The following is a 14304-nucleotide window of genomic DNA, read 5'->3' as shown; positions in this document are numbered from 1 at the left end:
GGCCAACATCGGTACTCAGTTAGGAAACAACGTCTGGATCTTCCGGTTTCCAAACATTGTGTGGAAAGAAACCACACTGAAAATGACCTTAGAGTAATGATCATTGACCACATACCTCCTTTAAAATATGGTGGGAACAGACAGATGCTACTTAAAAAAAGAGAGCTAGAATGGATCCACAAGTTGGATTCACTAGCTCCCAGGGGATTGAATATTGAATTTAAGATTAGCAGTGACATGCTTAGGTGAGCATCTCTGACACTAACCACTTCTGATACACAACATCAGTAGTAAGCTTAAGTGAAATACTATAACAACTTGTACATATCTTATGTTTATACTTACCTGTTTTATCTTTTCTAGATTGATTATCTTGCCACCGGACGGACTTCACCACATACTCGAAAAGTTGGCCCTGCTTCTCTACTCTTACTCTCTCTTTTTCTTCCTGCGGATTCCTGTGAAGCAGAATGGTTGGATTGGGACTGGTTCACATGCTGCGGTAGTGATGCGCTTTCGATAATGGACCTGGAGAGGTCTGGGAGCATTGACCTAGTCTGTTGGATGGTGATTGCCCTCCGGATGCAGGTGGACGTTTACATCCCTGTGAATGTTCGCCGATCACGGGTAGGCGTCATATTCCAGATGACACGGGAGAATAACAAAGTTCCTGGCGAATATGTGAAATCCCGGGGTCCTGCTCAAATTACCTGCAATCCTGCTAAGCTGCGGTTCGTACTACCAAACAGTGATCCTCCCATGTTGCGCTGAAGCTCATGTCACCTTGACAACACAGGACGCGGGCTGTGATTCCTCTAACTACGCATGCGCCAACTAAAGACTTGCTCTGAGAGAAGTGGTGAATCCGAAGCCGGCCTCAGCAAGTAGTAATTTATATATTTGGTATATTTCATGTGCATACATAATCTTATAAGCACGTAATCCTGTTCAAGTGGATTTTTCACTTTTTTAATCACGGACACTAGATCACTATTTGGACACTGTGGGTGGTCACGTGATGTATCACATGATGAACTTTCACGTATCTGGACACACACGCCCAGGACGGGGCAGTGTCCTCTCTGCTTCCATGATCTTGATTGGACTTTACACATGTGTGATATATTTAATTAATTATGCAAACCAATCACCTTTGTAGATGTATGTATTTAAACTGAGCATGTATTTCACTTTGTACACTTGAAGATGGTAACGTGAGGTTACCGAAACGTCGTGTTGTTTGGAGTGCTGTGTTACGATGAACAAATAAACCACTGAACTTTTTTCACTTTAACCCTGTGAGTGCCGTGGACTATCTTGCTGCTATTTGAATACGATCCCGGGTCAGGATCCAGGACCGCTGGCACCCAACTTCTACTTAGCAGTGCTGCTTGCTTTTTCTTGTTTATATATATATATATATATATATATATATATATATATATATATATATATGCCTGGGGTGATATAAGAACGATGAGGAAGTGGTACCTACCCTGAGCTCTTGCACCATGAATGTGCTACATGTGAGGACAGTGTGTTACAAAGTACCAAGAAGTAAGAATGATGATCGGGACTGGGTGCATCGGCCTCACAGCTGCCAGGGCTTAGGGTAGATGAATATCACTTTTTTTTTTTTATATAACATGCCCAGGCACATATATTTTGTTCTTGGCTCCATTAATATTTTTATCCAAGTGTTATGTCGGTGGATATAGGGGTGTGGCGTTATGGAATTTCACTGCCTAACTCTTTTGTTCTTGGTAGGAAAATTCAAATAAATAGGGAGGGAGTGGAAGAAATAACTGTCATTCAACTGTTATTGAACGTGTATGGCCACCATAAAAAGATTCTGTCAGTAGGTTTATGCAGCCTTATCTAAGGGGCCCATTTGCCCTGCATCTGCTACATGTAGGCCTGGTTGCCTACCCACAAGGCAAAATAACTGTGCACAGGAGTGTGAAGAGTTTCCCAGGTATTGGTCAGAGAGACAGGGGTTTGGATTTTTTCCCTCAAGATCTCTTTTAGGTCTTGTACAGCATCTTTTCATGAGCATCGCTAACTATATCTTAGCTATTCAATTTCCCATAGCCCTCCCTTAAAATGATGGGTTCCTCTTTAGTGAACACCTCTCCCATTCTCACTCTGATCCTAGGTAGCTTATTGGGGCCTCTCCAGACCTATCTAGGTCTTGTCTAATAGACTCCTGCTTGAGCAGGCGGGACACCTTCCCTCTTTGCTGTGCTCCTAGTAGGCGAGAATCGTCCAAGGATCCACTGATCTGTGCCGTATATGTCAGTAAGTCTTCCACAAGGCAAACCCAAGGAGTGGAACTAATAAGTACTGTTTCCACCATCCTCTGGACAGATTTACTCTGTTTAGGAACCCACTGATACAAAGAGTCTACATGCCTACTGTTTGTGCAATCAATACATTCTTGTGATGACTAGGACACTTTTACCATGCCTTATTTCCCAATACTTTTATTTTCTAACAGATCCCGTTATTCCCCTCAGACACACTACTCGCTCCCATCCACTGGGAATTCAAGGGAGGAGCACACACATTCCACTCACGGGATCTTATGTGATGTACGCTTCTCCAGTTCTCAACACTAAACTGTTCTCGATGTTTTGCTGTATTACAAGGGTTAAGCATTGATCACAGCCTCCCCAAAAAGATGTAGTATCGAGTAAGTTCGGCTATCCTTTTTCTTAATTCAGCAGAAATCTACTAACAGCTTATCGCAATCATACAACAGTTTGCAACGGCAATGCAACACTTTAACCTTGTCCTATCCTGGGTTACAGAGTTCTTTGTCTAACAAATTAGACCCGACATTGCAAGCATATAGAGAACACAGAGGACAGGTCTAGATAGACCCGATACTCTGAGGCACAGAAAGTACGTAAGAAAAAAAAAAGTTTTCCTTACCTGGCCAGATATATCTGTACGTCCGATGACGGATGAATCACCACGTCCCGTCTCTCTGCGTTCTAGTTTGCAAGTGGTCAGGTCCCTGTTCGGACGCCAACTGATAAGGATACCTTTTAATTTGCCTGACTTTATGAAGCCAGACGCTCCCAGGATAGGATGGTTCAGGATTAGAGTTAGCAGCTGCTAACAACTTAAAATCACAGACACAGACAACTGATGTACGTATCAGTAACATAAGTTTGGGAAGCGCCCCCTTTATTGATTTGTGTTAACTTTTATGGACAGAATATGGGGCGGTACTACTCATGTGCAGTGTATTCACATAAAATACATAAACTTTCAATACACGCGGGGTTTTAAGTCACAAGACATATCACACTTTGATTGGTCAATCCATAGATGGTCATCAGTTTCTTGTCCTGCGCAGTCAGGCTGGTACAATGTGTTGTTTATCATAAACATTATCCATAGAAGAATTTGTGGCACTCACCCATGAAGCAGTAAAAAAACCTTTATTGTAGCGGCTCGGGAAAAACGCTGACAGATAACTGGGCTACAGCCATTTCATGCGCATGCGCCGCGCGCTTCCTCAAGGCCCCCCATAGAAGAATTTGTGGCACTCACCCATGAAGCAGTAAAAAAGCCTTTATTGTAGCGGCTCGGTAAAGACGCTGACAGATAACTGGGCTACAGCCGTTTCATGCGCATGCGCCGCGCGCTTCCTCAAGGACTTGTTATGCTATCTTGTTGAGCAACACCATCAGCAGTACTGAGGGAATCCAAAAGCGGGGATACGTTTATCTGTGCCAAGCTAAGAAGGTCGTGGTGCCGGGAGAGATTATTCCTCCTTGATTGGACACATGTTTATCATAAATTGTTTACATAACAGTGACTCTTTCTTGCATCTGTATTGTGACTGCAATGTAAGTTGAAGGTGCTGTACTCATTAGCGTGCTTTAAGCATTCCTCTCCTTCTTCCAAACCATCTTTCTGTCACGGTCTGATCACGCTCTGATTACGTACTGATTCAGAGACCTGTAAATATAGGTGTAGTCCCACAGGTATGGTGTAAGCAGGTAGAATCACGTCACCTAGCCTTATCAAGTGTCAGAGAAGCTGAACAGAATGATGTATCACTTACATTGTTTTGTGCAGCTAACTTAGAAATATCCTGAATAACCTGGACAATAAGTAGTCCTCTCCATTATGTGCATGAGCCCATTAGTCCTCAATATTCATGAGAAGCACAAAACTCCGCCCACCAGCTGCTGATTGGCAGTTATCTATCCATGCCGTGTATAGGCAGTCAACTGTAAATCAGCAGCTGGATGACAGGAGAGTAGTTTGGAAAGAATCCTATTCTCCTGCATTAGGAGAACGACAGAATGACATTAGTAAAGCCCCTATTCCACGGGGCGACTATGAGGATCTCTTTTGTGCTCGTTTGCTCCTGTTCCCAGCCGCTGCCGCCGTTATTCTGCATGGCTGCAGCGAGCGGGTGAGTGCAAGAGGGGCCACGGGAAAGTGCAGGGGGGCTGCCCAGATGATTGCTATATCATCTGGGCAGCCCATAGTATACAGCAGGGGTCTGCTGCCGCCACTCCTATTCCTCGGAGCAACAGCAGCAGATCGTTGCTGTATGAGTCGTTTGTTTTTCAACATGTTAAAAGACAAACTACTGCAACGATCAGCCGACATGAGCGATGTCGGATCATCATTGCCTTCTATTCCATAGGATTGCCTTCTATTCCACATTTGCTCCGTGTTCTGTAGATGTTTTGTTCTCATTCGGCTTAGCTATACATGCAGTAATTGAAATGTATGTAGATAAGTGTTGTCCAAGTATTTCCATGGTGATGGCTGCTTATTTGTTTTATCCATGAACCTGAGTCTCAGAAACAATATACAGATGTAGCCATGGTTATCTAGAGTATGTTAACCCGACACAGCAATGTGCTGTGTGGGGATATCCTAGTATACCAGGGATCCAGATAAGACCAGGGATTTGATAAGGATAAAGTTTAAAGGATAAAAAAAATGCCAGGGGGTTGGGGTGGGTTGGGGGGGGTTGGGGTGGGTGGGTGGAAATAAAAAAGACAATGGGGGAGATTTATTAAACATGGTGTAAAGTAAAACTGGCTCAGTTGCCCCTAGCAACCAATCGGATTCCACTTTTCATTTCTTACAGACTCTTTGGGAAATGAAAGGTGGGATCTCATTGGTTGCTAAGGGCAACTGAGCCAATTCCACTTAACATGTTTGATAAATCTCCCCCAATATGCTTACCCTTCCCAGTGCCTGCGCTGTGCCGCATCACTAAGTTACTGGACCCTGTCATCTTCTCCCGGGTACATCACAACCCACGTCTGCTCAGCCAATCATTGACTGCATCTGTGTCCCACCTCAGTCACTGACTGGCTGAGCGGTATCCGTCAGCTGGGTTGTGATGTAGCGGGAGGGAAGCTCAGAAGACAGACAGCTTGCGTCCAGGCGTGAGACATGGCTCTGCGCGGGATAGGCGACTATAACTTCTTTTGTATTTGCCCCCGACTCCCTGCCCGTAACATAAACTCAGGTCTTTTCATCTGAATAGGGTTGTTTTGGCGGCAAGCACAGAGTTTTTTAAATTTCTGCATAAGATCCCCGGAGGTTCTTGCATGTCAACAGTTTCTCATCCACCGTAAAGTCAGGTTGGGATAGTGAAAGTTTTTTGTTTTTGTTTTTTTTTCCCTGCATTTGGACTATTTTGTTGAATGCCAGAAGCACTGGAAAAAGATTCTCTTAAAACAGCCGTCAATCAATAGTCTATATTGTAACAATGAACACTTCTGTATACGCAGACTTGTTAATATGTGAAAAGAAATTTCGCTTTCTTAGAAAAAGTACCAGGTTAAAAAACCACTTAATGGCCTTGAGATTTAATAATAGCTTTATTATAAAAAATATTATGGCAGAAGTCTTCATGCCTGGACTACTGTGCACAAGAGCCGTACTATATAAAAGTCGGGTATTATGTCTTTTTTCACCATGCTAGTAATATTTTATTACCACTTGCAGTAGTTTTCAATTAAACTGGTTACAGGACTGTTAGGTTTTATATTTGCAAAAGATTTTTTTAAGTGCCAGATAAAGTCACAGTCTTTCCTTTTAGAAATCTCTCCCTTTAACAAAGATTTCATGAGACTAATTCTCTGCCTGGCTGTGTATATAGGCCTGTATGCCCTGAACAACGGGTTACACACTGCTCACTGTGTAAATCATAGTGTTGAGACCTGTGACAGGTCATTTTTCACAGTCACAGGGAACAGTAAGCTAGTTGACTATAATTTAATGTATTAATGAATTCTTGTTTTAGTTTGGCAGCCTTGGGTTTAGGTCTAACTCAAGCATATGTATGTATTTATTTAATCTCCTTCCTAACAGCCGGAAGGGTAAATCACCCCAGCCCTTATTATCTCTGCCTAGTATTATCAATTATCGTATTATGGGTTATAGGCATCATTTGTCAGAGAATCTGGACTGTAATACAATGTTTATATAACAGTTAATCCTACTAATAGCTGTAAAACTCTCACCTGACATACAGTTTAGTTAAATAATAAGGGAGCGCTATTGAATGAAATACAAATAAGAAGGGGGCTTAATACTAAAAAAAAAAACAAAAAAAAAAACACATTATACTTACATTAATAATAATGATAATTACTGTTTATCGCTTTATGCAATACAGTATATAGCAGGGTATCTCTTGTGGCGGGGCTACTGACGCCACTCTGCTCACCTTTCTCCTTTATCATTGTAGGACATGGACAGGGAATAGTCCCCCCTTATATTTTGGGTGACGACTTCTTAATTCATGGGTCGTCTTGGGACCTCCTGACAGAGAATAGTCCCCCCTTATATTTTGGGTGACGACTTCTTAATTCATGGGTCGTCTCGGGACCTCCTGACAGAGAGCCATGAATAAGGGCAAGAGAGCCCGAAACGCGTCGGCCTTTTAAACATTATACAATAAAGGTTTAAAAGTAATCAAGCGAGCTGGAGAGTACTTTCGTGCTTATACCTTGTTGGATGCCCTTGGGTCCGGGGGTTTTTTCTCGCGTGCTCGTGGAGAGGCATACAGCCATAATAAGAACACCACATTCCATCTAAAGGGACTTTTTTGTTGTGAGTGCTGACCACTCTTCGTTTTTTGCATATAGCAGGGTTGATTGTACCATTTGGCTTATGACAGTTTTCTTTCCCTAATAAACCATAAACCACCTACTATACCATGGACTGGACATAAACCACTAACCATATATTCAGCCTATGTTGGTCTCAACCATTGTGGTATGTTTGTATTTTTTCCCATTAAAGGAGAAGTCCAGGAAAATAAAAATATTTACTACATTCAGGGGGTGGAAAGAACATATTAGATAACCTATACTTCCCGGTTCCCATGCCCTCACAGTTCCACATCCTGCTCCCGGACCCCCCTTCCCCCAGCATTCTCCATCTCTCCCCCTGCTACGTCATGACTTGGTTGATGGTTGCCTCGCTCAGCCAGTCAGTGACGGTTACTGCAGTCACTTATCCACTAAGCGGGCTCTCTCACACCCTTTCCCTCGAGTTTTGATGTACCAGGAAAAAGAGGAAACAATGACATCCAGTGAAGTCTGGGAGCCTGGTGCTTGGCGCTATAAGGGCACGGAGACTGGTAAATATAGGTTCTTTATTATGTTGCCCCACACCCTGCCCACACTGTCATTATTAAATTCACCAGACTTCTCCTTTAAACAAAAATACATAGAGATCAATTTTACAGTTTACTCCTTTGTTACTCATGTTATAAAAGCTGCAGATGTTAGCCACAATTCTACTTTGTACCATATTGCTTATACTTGAATGCTGACATTTAATACGTTTATACAATACTGTCCAAATAATGACACCATATATTGTCTAAATAATAACTCCATAAAATATTCATTTTATACTACAGGTAAGGCCCACATAATAATACTACTAATACTACAATGCATATTGACCATTGAAGATGAGCAAACCTCAAGCACACTTGGGGCCATTCAAACCTGACCTCGCAGTACTTGATTACTGGTGGCTGCAGAAGTTGGATGTAGCCCTAGGGAGTCCAGAAAAACATGGATACAGCCTAAGGCCAATGTCTGTATGGAAAGGATGGGCCAGGCCCGAGGAGGTGGTTCCTCTGGATCACCGAAAAGTGCTGATGTACCTTCTCCAAGGAGCGGAGTCTACGGAGCCCCCGGTTTTCACCAGAGCCAAGCGCTATGGGCTGGATGGGTCCGGTGACCACTGACTGATGGTAGTGAAGAAGTAAAAGAGCCTGGAACTATTGTTGCATCAATTTTCTGAATCCACCAGTAACCAAATGTTGAATGCTCAGGTTCAGATTGACCTGAACATGCTCAAGATTGGCTCATCTCTATTGCCCATACAATAAATGGTCAAACAACAAACTGTCCTTCATTGTTCAATTGATATTACTCTACACATACTGAATGCCAAACTTTTTTTTCTCATTTAAAAAAAAAAATGTAAATGCCTTTAAATGGTTCCAGAATGCACCATTAGGTAGTGAGGTGGAAGTGTACTATAAAGGATGGAGGATAAACTAAGGGTCCACTATAAAGGATGGGTTAGAGGGTAGAGGTTTACCCACTGCACTATACTGTATGGAGGGGGAGCATGTGACGCACTATATAGTATAGAGCAGTGCTTCTCAAGCTGTGAGTCAGGCCTCATCAGTGATCCCCCCCCCACCTAGCTGCTGGGGAGACACAGCTGGGGAGACAGTTTTTACAAAAGTGACTATAGGAATGTGCAGTCCTTTTCCCTGGCTGCAACAATCTCTGGTTTAGGAACCTTATAGACTCATTTTAGGAACCGTCAGCAAACAGGTAGAGTGACATGGACAAGTGGACAAGTAAGCCCTAAACTAAGACCCATATCCTTACCTACTTACCACACTCTGCTCTAAATGGCACGGGGTAACTCAGATACGGTCCCTGTCCTGCCTAGTTGAAGCACTGAACAACACAAGACAGACAACACACAATAGAGAGAAGTTGACAGTCCAGGTAATAACTGACAGGCAGCAGAGGTACTGAATCACCAGACAAAAGGCAAAGTCAAAAGTCAAGCAAGAGTCAGGGCAGGCTGCAAACAAACAAAAAAAGTCAGAAGGTCCATCAAGTACATCAGTACATTCGCTTTAGTCAATGGAGCCGCATCAGCATCGTAGAGAGGGCCGCCTCCAGTGCTTCACCCCTGGTAGAGTTAAAAAAAAGGACTGCGGCACTGGCCTGCCCGCACTGGCGCTGTTCTATCCATATGCAAAACTTTAAATCACAAGGATAGGAGCAGGGTATGCTGTATAGGGTATATACTGCAATAGCCAGCAACTACTTCAGGCTATGTCACACCACGTAAAAGTATGGCCGTTGTTACCATCGGCAACAACGGCCGTACTTTTTGCAGGGTGGAACAATGTTTTATTTTCAATGGAATCTCGGCCGAAGCGTATACACATCGTATACGCTCTGTCCGGGATCCGTGCTGCGCCGCAAATAACTGACATGTCAGTTTTCTGCGGCCGCAATTCAATGAATTGTGGCCGTAGGAAACCCTGTCAGTTCAGACACTGCTTCACTGTGTGCTATGGGAAGCTCTGATGCGGCCGGAGCTCTGCGGCCGGAGAGATCATCCGGACGGTACTTAAGTACTGGTGGGGATGATCCGGGCAGAGACCAGCCGTTCCATGACCTGGCCGGGGTCACAGAACGGCCGGTCTCTTACTTTATGTGAACATAGCCTCAGTCCCCAAGAACAACTTACAAAGAGCCAAAAGACCAGTTCAGAGCTGATTGGACTGTACTTCTGACTCCAAACAAACACAACTGAGCATAGAAACTCTGACTGGCAGCATAGCTGTCAGTCAGTGAGCAGAGACACAGAGTTTAGGAGACAAAGGGTAGACTGGGCAATAGTTTTATTTTTGCATGGACTTTGACCACAGATGGTGGATGGCCTGGCATCCTCTTGGTCAGTCTGGTGAGGCCCAGACATCACATTGCTCTGTTAGGTCAGGCTCCAGTACAAAAAGTTTGAGAAGCACTGGTATAGAGAGTGACATTCCCATTATCATCCTTTACAGTGTACAACTTCCTCACCCCCCCCAAGCTTTTATAGTATACCACTTCAAACCCCTTCCCGTATTTTATAGTGCAACAGCATGTTTCGAACCTCCCCATATTGTCTGATCCATCCAGTCTTATGAAAGTCTGTTACTGTGGGGGCTGCATAGGAGTTATAGTTATAGTTATGGCTACATAGGAGTTAAACTACTTTCTTACTTTGCCATAGTATGTGGTGATTTATTTATTTATTTTTGTTTAGTTTTTTTGTACTTAGGCTAGCTAGCCCTGATGATGCTGTTTGGTCAAAACATGTTGGGGGGCTCAATAATACATTTTCCAAGGAGCTGATTCTACTTCCTAACCAATGACATAAAGTATATGGTGACATGAACTCCAGTCACACTATCAATATACCACCAGTGTGACACATTTATAATGCAGCAATATGTAACAATGACAATTTATCTTCTATAAGGGATATTTAATTCTATGAGGGATATTTAATTATTTAACTCTTCTCTGACTGACTTTTTTTTACATTTTTTAATTAATCTAAATTAAAGTGAAATTTTGTCAATTGTATCTTTGGAAATTGTTATATATTCTTTACCCTACCAGCCCTATAGGATACATTCTATACATCTGGAAGAAACAAGAGCACTGGAAGAAGAATAAGCCAAGGTGTTTGCAAAGTCTAGTTAACCTAGTTAACAGTACAGCATTGTGCTGATATGATAACGTTCTGACCCAGGTGTTATGTGTCTTATAGGACAAACTGCTGCCAAAGTGTATCAGTCTGCAGTAATCATAAGCCATCACTATTGTGAATGCTCCTTTACTGTAGGCTTTACCCTTGCTGATCTTTTGTTTTTGTTGCATCAGGATAGCACCAGTGTATTTATTCATTCAATGAACTGAGAGTTTCCATACCCCCCCCCCCAATAAAAATAAATGCACTTTAAAATGTGTGTCCCTTATACATGGGGGGATCTCCAGGAGCAGGCGAGCGCTAACCTGTCAGGTCAGCGCTCGCTTGCTCCTCGTTGCCTGCTCACTGCCAATGCTATTACAAGCGCCAACAGCATGTAGGTAAGGGGGGGCTCCCAGGACGATCTTTAGAGCCTATCGCTGCTATGCTCCTCGTTTGTCTTTCAACGTGTTTAAAGACATTAAAAGACAACAATTAGCTGACATCGTGCATGTTGGTTGATTGTTGCCTTCTATTACAAGAAGCAATTATCGTCTGTAATGGCCAGTAATCGCTTCATGTTATAAGGCCATTAGGGCTCATAGCCATGCTTTAACCACTGTATGTATGAAGCTGCAATAGGGCTGCCATAGAGGTGCATTGGTCCTCTACTATACAGTACCTATGTATTCCTATGATTTCATATGGAAGCATACAGTGGTACCAATCAATGTCCTATGCATGGAAACATCATCATTTATAGAACAGAATATCTTCATAACCATGGTACCTAAAAAGACTATTTGGCAGCACCTACAGACGATGCAGCTCAGCATTGTATATGAACATTTAGAGAGAGTCAAAAGAGCTTGTAGTCCCAGTAGAGAGATAAACCGTAGGCACAATGTAAGTAAATAGAGCTGTATTCTAAATAACATTAGCTTATTATTCATAGGGTCAGCTTTTTCTATGTAAGTCTTCTTGAAACCTTTAGTGAAACCTCAGTGTTAGAGGCAGTCATCATGTTTCTGCACATTAAGCCGTGCTTTTATTTATTAGATTGACGACGTGAGGAGTTGGCTGCAAAAGAGCTTGCTTGGGATTCAATTAATATTTCCAAATACCCAGCGGTGACCTTTCCTCTTGGAAATGAAGGCGTGGCTTCCTGTTTTTGGAGATTGTGTAAACTTCTCGAAGCAAAGTTAGAGAAAGCCTGTTGGATCTGGAATCCATCCCATGTTAAGGTCGGAGTGTGAAGCTTCATGATTTTAAACTTCCTCAAACTTCATGTTTTATGTCAAGATAGCTGCAATAACAGAATGAAGCGTTCGTTGGAAGGGAAACATAAAACAAGTCCGTGTTTTGCCAGAGAAATTATCTTAGGTGAGCTCTTTACAAAACCTTGCCAGCCAGAATATTTATTTGTCCAGCAATAGAAGGATTATAGGATTTGTTAAAAAGGTTCCTTTTTTTGTCAGAGAAAAATGTAAAAGTCGTTGTCCATTGAGCAACAATACTTACTACCAATGTTCCCTCTAAGCTTCAGCCACAGCTGAGCGGAATGGCAAGAGAGCTGAGCAATGGTCAGGCAAAGTTGGGCAAATCAAAAATTTGACACAGGAACATCAGTATCATAGTCTAAAAGTGAATGTAGCAGAGCAAATTAAATCTAGTAGAACAGCTCATGTCAAACAACAAAGATGCAATGGAGCCCCCCCCCCCCCTGTATTATCCCCCTATAGATGCCCCTCTGTATTATCTCCCTTATAGATGGTCCCCCCTGTATTATCCCCCTTATAAATGGTCCCCCCTGTATTATCTCCCTTATAGATTGTCCCCCTGTATTATCCCCCTTATTGATGGCCCTCTGTATTATCCCCCTCATTGATGCCCCCCTGTATTATCCCTCTTATTAATGCCCCCGTATTATCCCCCTTATTGATGGCTCCCCCTGTATTATCCCCCTTATTGATGGCCCTGCCTATATTATCCCCCTTATAGATGGCCCCCTGTATTATCCCCCTTTTTGATCCCCCCTGTATTATCCCCCTTATAGATGGCCCCCTGTATCATCCCCCTTATTGATGCCCTCTCCTGTATTATCCCCCTCATTGATGCCCCTTCCCCATATTATCCCCCTTATTGGTGCCCCCCCCTGTATTATCCCCCTTATTGATACCCCCCCTCTATTATCCCCCTTATTGATGTCCCCCCTGTATTATCCCCCTTATTGATGGCCCCCTGTATTATCCCCCTTTTTGATCCCCCCTGTATTATCCCCCTTATAGATGGCCCCCTGTATCATCCCCCTTATTAATGCCCTCTCCTGTATTATCCCCCTTATTGATGCCCCTTCCCCATATTATCCCCCTTATTGGTGCCCCCCCTGTATTATCCCCCTTATTGATACCCCCCCTGTATTATCCCCCTTATTGATGTCCCCCCTGTATTATCCCCCTTATTGATGCCCCCCTGCATTATCCCCCTTATTGATGCCCCCCTGTATTATCCCCCTTATTGATGTCCCCCCTGTATTATCCCCCTTATTGATGTCCCCCTGTATTATCCCCCTTATTGATGTCCCCCCTGTATTATCCTCCTTATTGATGCCCCCCTGTATTATCCCCCTTATTGATGCCCCCCTGTATTATCCCCCTTATTGATGTCCCCCCTGTATTATCCCCCTTATTGATGGCCCCCCCTGTATTATCCCTCTTATTGATGGCTCCCTCTGTGCACAGCAAAAAAAAAAACGTAGTTTTAAAAAAAAAAAAAACTTAATGTGTTTAAAATTGCTCTACTCCCAGCCCCTTTGGTTTATGGGCTTGTGTGAGGTGTTATTTTTTGTGCCATGATCTGTTCTTTCTATCGGTACCTTACTCGCGTATATGCAACTTTTTGATCACTTTTTATTACACTTTTTCTGGATTTGATGTGACAAAAAATGCGCAATTTTGCACTTTGGCAGGTTTTTGCACTTATGTCATTTACCTTGCGAGATCAGGAATGTGATAATTTAATAGTTTGAGCGATTACGCATGTGACAATACCAAGTATGTTTGTTTATTTATTTATTTATTTATTTTTTATTTATAAAAAGGGGGGTGATTCAGACTTTTATTAGGGGGGGATTTTTTATTAATAAAAAAACTTTTTTTTTACTGTATACTTTAACTTTTTACTGAATCCCAGCTCGTTAAGCAGAAGGGATCTCCCCTCCGCGATTGCATCTTCCAGGGGGAGGGGAACCCCACTAGATAACAGGGAAAGGGGGCCAGTAATACTTTTAAATGCAGCTGTCAGTTTTGTCCCAGGCTACACAAGGCACCTGGGATTGCGTCGGTTCAGAGGGGGGTCGCCGCGCTGCCCCCCTCTGAGCGCCCCCTCCCGCATCTCGCCCAGATGCGGGAAGGGGTTAAATATAATACCAATGTGTTCCACTGACCAAATGGCAGTATAGTGGTTGATACTCAGTTGCTACAATGGGACCCTATTATGAAAATTTTATGTCATCTACCT

The sequence above is a fragment of the Dendropsophus ebraccatus genome, chromosome 10 (genome assembly GCF_027789765.1).
Source record: "Dendropsophus ebraccatus isolate aDenEbr1 chromosome 10, aDenEbr1.pat, whole genome shotgun sequence".
Taxonomy (NCBI): Eukaryota; Metazoa; Chordata; class Amphibia; order Anura; family Hylidae; genus Dendropsophus; species Dendropsophus ebraccatus.
Note: the sequence above shows the minus strand (reverse complement) of the source record.